This window comes from Phyllobates terribilis, unplaced genomic scaffold (genome assembly GCF_046119375.1).
Source record: "Phyllobates terribilis strain yellow unplaced genomic scaffold, ASM4611937v1 Scaffold_80__1_contigs__length_6766528, whole genome shotgun sequence".
NCBI lineage: Eukaryota > Metazoa > Chordata > Amphibia > Anura > Dendrobatidae > Phyllobates > Phyllobates terribilis.
The window spans coordinates 3,151,165-3,163,831 of NW_027362840.1; positions in this window are offsets into that span (position 1 = coordinate 3,151,165).

A 12,667-nucleotide genomic window follows, 5' to 3' on the forward strand; every position below is an offset into this window, starting at 1 on the left:
AGGATTCTGCTTCATTATTTAAGGACTTTGTTGCATTATTTAAGGACTCTGCTACATTATTTAAGGAATTTGCTTCATTATTTAAGGACTCTGCTGCATTTTTTAGGGACTTTGTTGCATTATTTAAGGACTCTGCTGCATTATTTAAGGAATTTGCTCCATTATTTAAGGACTCTGCTGCATTATTTAATAACTCTGCTGCATTATTTAAGGACCCTGCTGCATCATTTAAGCACTCTGCTCCGGTATTTAAGGACTCTGCTGCATTATTTAAGGACTCTGCTGCGGTATTTAAGGACTCTGCATTATTACTTAAGGACTTTGTTGCATTATTTAAGGATTCTGCTTCGTTATTTAAGGACTTTGTTGCATTATTTAAGGACTCTGCTGCATTATTTAAGTACTTTGCTGCAATATTTAAGGACTCTGCTTCAGTATTTAATGACTCTGCTGCATTATTTAAATACTTTGTTGCATTATTTAAGGACGGTGCTGCTTTATTTAAGGACTCTGCTGCATTATTTAAGCACTCCGCTGCGGTATTTAAGGACTCTGCTGTGGCACTTAAGAACTCTGCTGCATTATTTAAGGACTTTGCTGAATTATTTAAGTAATCGGCTGCGGTATTTAAGGACTCTGCTGCATTATTTAAGGAATTTGTTGCATTATGTAAGGACTCGGCTGCATTATTTAAGGACTTTGTTGCATTATTTAAGGTCTCTGCTGCATTATTTAATGAATTTGCTACATTATTTAAGGACTCTGCTGCATTATTTAATGACTCTTCTGAAGCTTTTGAGGACTCTGCTGCATTATTTTAGAACTTTGTTGCATTATTTAAGGACTCTGCTGCAGTATTTAAGGAATTTGCTCCATATTTAAGGACTCTGCTGCATTATTTATGGACTTTGCTGCATTATTTAATGACTCTGCTGCATTATTTATGGACTTTGTTGCATTATTTAAGGACTCTGCTGCATTATTTAAGGAATTTGCCGGATTATTTAAGGACTCTGCTGCATTATTTAATAACTCTGCTGCATTATTTAAGGACTCTGCTGCATTATTTAAGCACTCTGCTGCGGTATTTAAGGACTCTGCTGCATTATTTAAGGACTTTGCTGCATTATTTAAGGACTCTGCTGCGGTATTTAAGGACTCTGCATTATTACTTAAGGACTTTGTTGCATTATTTAAGGATTCTGCTTCATTATTTAAGGACTTTGTTGCATTATTTAAGGACTCTGCTTCATTATTTAAGGACTTTGTTGCATTATTTAAGGACTCTGCTGCATTATTTAAGTACTTTGCTGCAATATTTAAGGACTCTGCTTCAGTATTTAAGGCCTCTGCTGCATTATTTAAAGACTTTGTTGCATTATTTAAGGATTCTGCTGCATTATTTAAGGATTTTGTTGCATTTTTAAGGACTCTGCTACATTATTTAAGGAATTTGCTGCATTATTTAAGGACTCTGATTCATTATTTAAGGACTCTGCTGCATTATTTAGGGACTTTGTTGCATTATTTAAGGACTCTGCTGCATTATTTAAGGAATTTGCTGTATTATTTAAGGACTCTGCTGCATTATTTAATAACTCTGCTGCATTATTTAAGGACTCTGCTGCATTATTTAAGCACTCTGCTGCGGTATTTAAGGACTCTGCTGCATTATTTAAGGACTTTGCTGCATTATTTAATGACTCTGCTGCTGTATTTAAGAACTCTGCATTATTACTTAAGGACTTTGTTGCATTATTTAAGGATTCTGCTTCATTATTTAAGGACTTTGTTGCATTATTTAAGGACTCTGCTACATTATTTAAGGAATTTGCTTCATTATTTAAGGACTCTGCTGCATTTTTTAGGGACTGTGTTGCATTATTTAAGGACTCTGCTGCATTATTTAAGGAATTTGCTGCATTATTTAAGGACTCTGCTGCATTATTTAATAACTCTGCTGCATTATTTAAGGACCCTGCTGCATCATTTAAGCACTCTGCTCCGGTATTTAAGGACTCTGCTTCATTATTTAAGGACTTTGCTGCATTATTTAATGACTCTGCTGCGGTATTTAAGGACTCTGCATTATTACTTAAGGACTTTGTTGCATTATTTAAGGATTCTGCTTCATTATTTAAGGACTTTGTTGCATTATTTAAGGACTCTGCTGCATTATTTAAGTACTTTGCTGCAATATTTAAGGACTCTGCTTCAGTATTTAAGGACTCTGCTGCATTATTTAAAGACTTTGTTGCATTATTTAAGGACGGTGCTTCATTATTTAAGGACTCTGCTGCATTATTTAAGCACTCCGCTGCGGTATTTAAGGACTCTGCTGTGGCACTTAAGAACTCTGCTGCATTATTTAAGGACTTTGCTGAATTATTTAAGTAATCGGCTGCGGTATTTAAGGACTCTGCTGCATTATTTAAGGAATTTGTTGCATTATGTAAGGACTCGGCTGCATTATTTAAGGACTTTGTTGCATTATTTAAGGTCTCTGCTGCATTATTTAATGAATTTGCTACATTATTTAAGGACTCTGCTGCATTATTTAATGACTCTTCTGAAGCTTTTGAGGACTCTGCTGCATTATTTTAGAACTTTGTTGCTTTATTTAAGGACTCTGCTGCAGTATTTAAGGAATTTGCTCCATATTTAAGGACTCTGCTGCATTATTTATGGACTTTGCTGCATTATTTAATGACTCTGCTGCATTATTTATGGACTTTGTTGCATTATTTAAGGACTCTGCTGCATTATTTAAGGACTTTGCTGCATTATTTAATGACTCTGCTGCGGTATTTAAGGACTCTGCATTATTACTTAAGGACTTTGTTGCATTATTTAAGGATTCTGCTTCATTATTTAAGGACTTTGTTGCATTATTTAAGGACTCTGCTTCATTATTTAAGGACTTTGTTGCATTATTTAAGGACTCTGCTGCATTATTTAAGTACTTTGCTGCAATATTTAAGGACTCTGCTTCAGTATTTAAGGACTCTGCTGCATTATTTAAAGACTTTGTTGCATTATTTAAGGACTCTGCTGCATTATTTAAGGACTCTGCTGAAGCATTTTAGAACTCTGTTGCATTACTTAAGGACTCTGCTGCTTTATTTAAGGCCTTTGTTGCATTTTTTAAGGACTCTGCTTTAGTATTTAAGGACTCTGCTGCATTATTTAAGGACTTTGCTGCATTATTTAAGGATTCTGCTGCATTATTTAAGAATTTTGTTGCATTTTTTAAGGACTCTGCTACATTATTTAAGGAATTTGCTGCATTATTTAAGGACTCTGCTTCATTATTTAAGGACTCTGCTGCATTATTTAGGGACTTTGTTGCATTATTTAAGGACTCTGCTGCATTATTTAAGGAATTTGCTGTATTATTTAAGGACTCTGCTGCATTATTTAATAACTCTGCTGCATTATTTAAGGACTCTGCTGCATTATTTAAGCACTCTGCTGCGGTATTTAAGGATTCTGCTGCATTATTTAAGGACTTTGCTGCATTATTTAATGACTGCTGCTGTATTTAAGGACTCTGCATTATTACTTAAGGACTTTGTTGCATTATTTAAGAATTCTGCTTCATTATTTAAGGACTTTGTTTCATTATTTAAGGACTCTGCTACATTATTTAAGGAATTTGCTTCATTATTTAAGGACTCTGCTGCATTTTTTAGGGACTTTGTTGCATTATTTAAGGACTCTGCTGCAATATTTAAGGAATTTGCTGCATTATTTAAGGACTCTGCTGCATTATTTAATAACTCTGCTGCATCATTTAAGGACCCTGCTGCATGATTTAAGCACTCTGCTCCGGTATTTAAGGACTCTGCTGCATTATTTAAGGACTTTGCTGCATTATTTAATGACTCTGCTGCTGTATTTAAGGACTCTGCATTATTACTTAAGGACTTTGTTGCATTATTTAAGGATTCTGCTTCATTATTTAAGGACTTTGTTGCATTATTTAAGGACTCTGCTGCATTATTTAAGTACTTTGCTGCAATATTTAAGGACTCTGCTTCAGTATTTAAGGACTCTGCTGCATTATTTAAAGACTTTGTTGCATTATTTAAGGACGGTGCTGCATTATTTAAGGACTCTGCTGCATTATTTAAGCACTCCGCTGCGGTATTTAAGGACTCTGCTGTGGCACTTAAGAACTCTGCTGCATTATTTAAGGACATTGCTGAATTATTTAAGTAATCGGCTGCGGTATTTAAGGACTCTGCTGCATTATTTAAGGAATTTGTTGCATTATGTAAGGACTCGGCTGCATTATTTAAGGACTTTGTTGCATTATTTAAGGTCTCTGCTGCATTATTTAATGAATTTGCTACATTATTTAAGGACTCTGCTGCATTATTTAATGACTCTTCTGAAGCTTTTGAGGACTCTGCTGCATTGTTTTAGAACTTTGTTGCATTATTTAAGGACTCTGCTGCAGTATTTAAGGAATTTGCTCCATATTTAAGGACTCTGCTGCATTATTTATGGACTTTGCTGCATTATTTAATGACTCTGCTGCATTATTTATGGACTTTGTTGCATTATTTAAGGACTCTGCTGCATTATTTAAGGAATTTGCCGCATTATTTAAGGACTCTGCTGCATTATTTAATAACTCTGCTGCATTATTTAAGGACTCTGCTGCATTATTTAAGCACTCTGCTGCGGTATTTAAGGACTCTGCTGCATTATTTAAGGACTTTGCTGCATTATTTAATGACTCTGCTGCGGTATTTAAGGACTCTGCATTATTACTTAAGGAGTTTGTTGCATTATTTAAGGATTCTGCTTCATTATTTAAGGACTTTGTTGCATTATTTAAGGACTCTGCTTCATTATTTAAGGACTTTGTTGCATTATTTAAGGACTCTGCTGCATTATTTAAGGACTTTGCTGCAATATTTAAGGACTCTGCTTCAGTAATTAAGGACTCTGCTGCATTATTTAAAGACTTTTTTGCATTATTTAAGGACTCTGCTGCATTATTTAAGGACTCTGCTGAAGCATTTTAGAACTCTGTTGCATTACTTAAGGACTCTGCTGCATTATTTAAGGCCTTTGTTGCATTATTTAAGGACTCTGCTTCAGTATTTAAGGACTCTGCTGCATTATTTAAGGACTTTGCTGCATTATTTAAGGATTCTGCTGCATTATTTAAGGATTTTGTTGCATTTTTTAAGGACTCTGCTACATTATTTAAGGAATTTGCTGCATTATTTAAGGACTCTGCTTCATTATTTAAGGACTCTGCTACATTATTTAGGGACTTTGTTGCATTATTTATGGACTCTTCTGCATTATTTAAGGAATATGCTGCTTTATTTAAGGACTCTGCTGCATTATTTAATAACTCTGCTGCATTATTTAAGGACTCTGCTGCATTATTTAAGCACTCTGCTGCGGTATTTAAGGACTCTGCTGCATTATTTAAGGACTTTGCTTCATTATTTAATGACTCTGCTGCTGTATTTAAGGGCTCTGCATTATTACTTAAGGACTTTGTTGCATTATTTAAGGATTCTGCTTCATTATTTAAGGACTTTGTTGCATTATTTAAGGACTGTGCTGCATTATTTAAAGACTTTGTTGCATTATTTAAGGACGGTGCTGCATTATTTAAGCACTCTGCTGCGGTATTTAAGGACTCTGCTGCATTATTTAAGGACTTTGCTGCATTATTTAATGACTCTGCTGTGGTATTTAAGGACTCTGCATTATTACTTAAGGACTTTGTTGCATTATTTAAGGATTCTGCTTCATTATTTAAGGACTTTGTTGCATTATTTAAGGACTCTGCTTCATTATTTAAGGACTTTGTTGCATTATTTAAGTACTCTGCTGCATTATTTAAGTACTTTGCTGCAATATTTAAGGACTCTGCTTCAGTATTTATGGACTCTGCTGCATTATTTAAAGACTTTGTTGCATTATTTAAGGACTCTGCTGCATTATTTAAGGACTCTGCTGAAGCATTTTAGAACTCTGTTGCATTACTTAAGGACTCTGCTGCTTTATTTAAGGCCTTTGTTGCATTATTTAAGGACTCTGCTTCAGTATTTAAGGACTCTGCTGCATTATTTAAGGACTTTGCTGCATTATTTAAGGATTCTGCTGCATTATTTAAGGATTTTGTTGCATTTTTAAGGACTCTGCTACATTATTTAAGGAATTTGCTGCATTATTTAAGGACTCTGCTTCATTATGTAAGGACTCTGCTGCATTATTTAGGGACTTTGTTGCATTATTTAAGGACTCTGCTGCATTATTTAAGGAATTTGCTGTATTACTTAAGGACTCTGCTGCATTATTTAATAACTGCTGCATTATTTAAGGACTCTGCTGCATTATTTAAGCACTCTGCTGCGGTATTTAAGGACTCTGCTGCATTATTTAAGGACTTTGCTGCATTATTTAATGACTCTGCTGCTGTATTTAAGGACTCTGCATTATTACTTAAGGACTTTGTTGCATTATTTAAGGGTTCTGCTTCATTATTTAAGGACTTTGTTGCATTATTTAAGGACTCTGCTACATTATTTAAGGAATTTGCTTCATTATTTAAGGACTCTGCTGCATTTTTTAGGGACTTTTTTGCATTATTTAAGGACTCTGCTGCATTATTTAAGGAATTTGCTCCATTATTTAAGGACTCTGCTGCATTATTTAATAACTCTGCTGCATTATTTAAGGACCCTGCTGCATCATTTAAGCACTCTGCTCCGGTATTTAAGGACTCTGCTGCATTATTTAAGGACTTTGCTGCATTATTTAATGACTCTGCTGCGGTATTTAAGGACTCTGCATTATTACTTAAGGACTTTGTTGCATTATTTAAGGATTCTGCTTCGTTATTTAAGGACTTTGTTGCATTATTTAAGGACTCTGCTGCATTATTTAAGTACTTTGCTGCAATATTTAAGGACTCTGCTTCAGTATTTAAGGACTCTGCTGCATTATTTAAAGACTTTGTTGCATTATTTAAGGACGGTGCTGCATTATTTAAGGACTCTGCTGCATTATTTAAGCACTCCGCTGCGGTATTTAAGGACTCTGCTGTGGCACTTAAGAACTCTGCTGCATTATTTAAGGACTTTGCTGAATTATTTAAGTAATCGGCTGCGGTATTTAAGGACTCTGCTGCATTATTTAAGGAATTTGTTGCATTATGTAAGGACTCGGCTGCATTATTTAAGGACTTTGTTGCATTATTTAAGGTCTCTGCTGCATTATTTAATGAATTTGCTACATTATTTAAGGACTCTGCTGCATTATTTAATGACTCTTCTGAAGCTTTTGAGGACTCTGCTGCATTATTTTAGAACTTTGTTGCATTATTTAAGGACTCTGCTGCAGTATTTAAGGAATTTGCTCCATATTTAAGGACTCTGCTGCATTATTTATGGACTTTGCTGCATTATTTAATGACTCTGCTGCATAATTTATGGACTTTGTTGCATTATTTAAGGACTCTGCTGCATTATTTAAGGAATTTGCCGCATTATTTAAGGACTCTGCTGCATTATTTAATAACTCTGCTGCATTATTTAAGGACTCTGCTGCATTATTTAAGCACTCTGCTGCGGTATTTAAGGACTCTGCTGCATTATTTAAGGACTTTGCTGCATTATTTAATGACTCTGCTGCGGTATTTAAGGACTCTGCATTATTACTTAAGGACTTTGTTGCATTATTTAAGGATTCTGCTTCATTATTTAAGGACTTTGTTGCATTATTTAAGGACTCTGCTTCATTATTTAAGGACTTTGTTGCATTATATAAGGACTCTGCTGCATTATTTAAGTACTTTGCTGCAATATTTAAGGACTCTGCTTCAGTATTTAAGGCCTCTGCTGCATTATTTAAAGACTTTGTTGCATTATTTAAGGATTCTGCTGCATTATTTAAGGATTTTGTTGCATTTTTAAGGACTCTGCTACATTATTTAACGAATTTGCTGCATTATTTAAGGACTCTGCTTCATTATTTAAGGACTCTGCTGCATTATTTAGGGACTTTGTTGCATTATTTAAGGACTCTGCTGCATTATTTAAGGAATTTGCTGTATTATTTAAGGACTCTGCTGCATTATTTAATAACTCTGCTGCATTATTTAAGGACTCTGCTGCATTATTTAAGCACTCTGCTGCGGTATTTAAGGACTCTGCTGCATTATTTAAGGACTTTGCTGCATTATTTAATGACTCTGCTGCTGTATTTAAGAACTCTGCATTATTACTTAAGGACTTTGTTGCATTATTTAAGGATTCTGCTTCATTATTTAAGGACTTTGTTGCATTATTTAAGGACTCTGCTACATTATTTAAGGAATTTGCTTCATTATTTAAGGACTCTGCTGCATTTTTTAGGGACTTTGTTGCATTATTTAAGGACTCTGCTGCATTATTTAAGGAATTTGCTGCATTATTTAAGGACTCTGCTGCATTATTTAATAACTCTGCTGCATTATTTAAGGACCCTGCTGCATCATTTAAGCACTCTGCTCCGGTATTTAAGGACTCTGCTTCATTATTTAAGGACTTTGCTGCATTATTTAATGACTCTGCTGCGGTATTTAAGGACTCTGCATTATTACTTAAGGACTTTGTTGCATTATTTAAGGATTCTGCTTCATTATTTAAGGACTTTGTTGCATTATTTAAGGACTCTGCTGCATTATTTAAGTACTTTGCTGCAATATTTAAGGACTCTGCTTCAGTATTTAAGGACTCTGCTGCATTATTTAAATACTTTGTTGCATTATTTAAGGACTTTGCTGCAATATTTAAGGACTCTGCTTCAGTAATTAAGGACTCTGCTGCATTATTTAAAGACTTTGTTGCATTATTTAAGGACTCTGCTGCATTATTTAAGGACTCTGCTGAAGCATTTTAGAACTCTGTTGCATTACTTAAGGACTCTGCTGCATTATTTAAGGCCTTTGTTGCATTATTTAAGGACTCTGCTTCAGTATTTAAGGACTCTGCTGCATTTTTTAAGGACTTTGCTGCATTATTTAAGGATTCTGCTGCATTATTTAAGGATTTTGTTGCATTTTTTAAGGACTCTGCTACATTATTTAAGGAATTTGCTGCATTATTTAAGGACTCTGCTTCATTATTTAAGGACTCTGCTACATTATTTAGGGACTTTGTTGCATTATTTAAGGACTCTTCTGCATTATTTAAGGAATATGCTGCTTTATTTAAGGACTCTGCTGCATTATTTAATAACTCTGCTGCATTATTTAAGGACTCTGCTGCATTATATAAGCACTCTGCTGCGGTATTTAAGGACTCTGCTGCATTATTTAAGGACTTTGCTTCATTATTTAATGACTCTGCTGCTGTATTTAAGGGCTCTGCATTATTACTTAAGGACTTTGTTGCATTATTTAAGGATTCTGCTTCATTATTTAAGGACTTTGTTGCATTATTTAAGGACTGTGCTGCATTATTTAAAGACTTTGTTGCATTATTTAAGGACGGTGCTGCATTATTTAAGCACTCTGCTGCGGTATTTAAGGACTCTGCTGCATTATTTAAGGACTTTGCTGCATTATTTAATGACTCTGCTGTGGTATTTAAGGACTCTGCATTATTACTTAAGGACTTTGTTGCATTATTTAAGGATTCTGCTTCATTATTTAAGGACTTTGTTGCATTATTTAAGGACTCTGCTTCATTATTTAAGGACTTTGTTGCATTATTTAAGTACTCTGCTGCATTATTTAAGTACTTTGCTGCAATATTTAAGGACTCTGCTTCAGTATTTATGGACTCTGCTGCATTATTTAAAGACTTTGTTGCATTATTTAAGGACTCTGCTGCATTATTTAAGGACTCTGCTGAAGCATTTTAGAACTCTGTTGCATTACTTAAGGACTCTGCTGCTTTATTTAAGGCCTTTGTTGCATTATTTAAGGACTCTGCTTCAGTATTTAAGGACTCTGCTGCATTATTTAAGGACTTTGCTGCATTATTTAAGGATTCTGCTGCATTATTTAAGGATTTTGTTGCATTTTTAAGGACTCTGCTACATTATTTAAGGAATTTGCTGCATTATTTAAGGACTCTGCTTCATTATGTAAGGACTCTGCTGCATTATTTAGGGACTTTGTTGCATTATTTAAGGACTCTGCTGCATTATTTAAGGAATTTGCTGTATTACTTAAGGACTCTGCTGCATTATTTAATAACTGCTGCATTATTTAAGGACTCTGCTGCATTATTTAAGCACTCTGCTGCGGTATTTAAGGACTCTGCTGCATTATTTAAGGACTTTGCTGCATTATTTAATGACTCTGCTGCTGTATTTAAGGACTCTGCATTATTACGTAAGGACTTTGTTGCATTATTTAAGGGTTCTGCTTCATTATTTAAGGACTTTGTTGCATTATTTAAGGACTCTGCTACATTATTTAAGGAATTTGCTTCATTATTTAAGGACTCTGCTGCATTTTTTAGGGACTTTTTTGCATTATTTAAGGACTCTGCTGCATTATTTAAGGAATTTGCTCCATTATTTAAGGACTCTGCTGCATTATTTAATAACTCTGCTGCATTATTTAAGGACCCTGCTGCATCATTTAAGCACTCTGCTCCGGTATTTAAGGACTCTGCTGCATTATTTAAGGACTTTGCTGCATTATTTAATGACTCTGCTGCGGTATTTAAGGACTCTGCATTATTACTTAAGGACTTTGTTGCATTATTTAAGGATTCTGCTTCGTTATTTAAGGACTTTGTTGCATTATTTAAGGACTCTGCTGCATTATTTAAGTACTTTGCTGCAATATTTAAGGACTCTGCTTCAGTATTTAAGGACTCTGCTGCATTATTTAAAGACTTTGTTGCATTATTTAAGGACGGTGCTGCATTATTTAAGGACTCTGCTGCATTATTTAAGCACTCCGCTGCGGTATTTAAGGACTCTGCTGTGGCACTTAAGAACTCTGCTGCATTATTTAAGGACTTTGCTGAATTATTTAAGTAATCGGCTGCGGTATTTAAGGACTCTGCTGCATTATTTAAGGAATTTGTTGCATTATGTAAGGACTCGGCTGCATTATTTAAGGACTTTGTTGCATTATTTAAGGTCTCTGCTGCATTATTTAATGAATTTGCTACATTATTTAAGGACTCTGCTGCATTATTTAATGACTCTTCTGAAGCTTTTGAGGACTCTGCTGCATTATTTTAGAACTTTGTTGCATTATTTAAGGACTCTGCTGCAGTATTTAAGGAATTTGCTCCATATTTAAGGACTCTGCTGCATTATTTATGGACTTTGCTGCATTATTTAATGACTCTGCTGCATAATTTATGGACTTTGTTGCATTATTTAAGGACTCTGCTGCATTATTTAAGGAATTTGCCGCATTATTTAAGGACTCTGCTGCATTATTTAATAACTCTGCTGCATTATTTAAGGACTCTGCTGCATTATTTAAGCACTCTGCTGCGGTATTTAAGGACTCTGCTGCATTATTTAAGGACTTTGCTGCATTATTTAATGACTCTGCTGCGGTATTTAAGGACTCTGCATTATTACTTAAGGACTTTGTTGCATTATTTAAGGATTCTGCTTCATTATTTAAGGACTTTGTTGCATTATTTAAGGACTCTGCTTCATTATTTAAGGACTTTGTTGCATTATATAAGGACTCTGCTGCATTATTTAAGTACTTTGCTGCAATATTTAAGGACTCTGCTTCAGTATTTAAGGCCTCTGCTGCATTATTTAAAGACTTTGTTGCATTATTTAAGGATTCTGCTGCATTATTTAAGGATTTTGTTGCATTTTTAAGGACTCTGCTACATTATTTAACGAATTTGCTGCATTATTTAAGGACTCTGCTTCATTATTTAAGGACTCTGCTGCATTATTTAGGGACTTTGTTGCATTATTTAAGGACTCTGCTGCATTATTTAAGGAATTTGCTGTATTATTTAAGGACTCTGCTGCATTATTTAATAACTCTGCTGCATTATTTAAGGACTCTGCTGCATTATTTAAGCACTCTGCTGCGGTATTTAAGGACTCTGCTGCATTATTTAAGGACTTTGCTGCATTATTTAATGACTCTGCTGCTGTATTTAAGAACTCTGCATTATTACTTAAGGACTTTGTTGCATTATTTAAGGATTCTGCTTCATTATTTAAGGACTTTGTTGCATTATTTAAGGACTCTGCTACATTATTTAAGGAATTTGCTTCATTATTTAAGGACTCTGCTGCATTTTTTAGGGACTTTGTTGCATTATTTAAGGACTCTGCTGCATTATTTAAGGAATTTGCTGCATTATTTAAGGACTCTGCTGCATTATTTAATAACTCTGCTGCATTATTTAAGGACCCTGCTGCATCATTTAAGCACTCTGCTCCGGTATTTAAGGACTCTGCTTCATTATTTAAGGACTTTGCTGCATTATTTAATGACTCTGCTGCGGTATTTAAGGACTCTGCATTATTACTTAAGGACTTTGTTGCATTATTTAAAGATTCTGCTTCATTATTTAAGGACTTTGTTGCATTATTTAAGGACTCTGCTGCATTATTTAAGTACTTTGCTGCAATATTTAAGGACTCTGCTTCAGTATTTAAGGACTCTGCTGCATTATTTAAATACTTTGTTGCATTATTT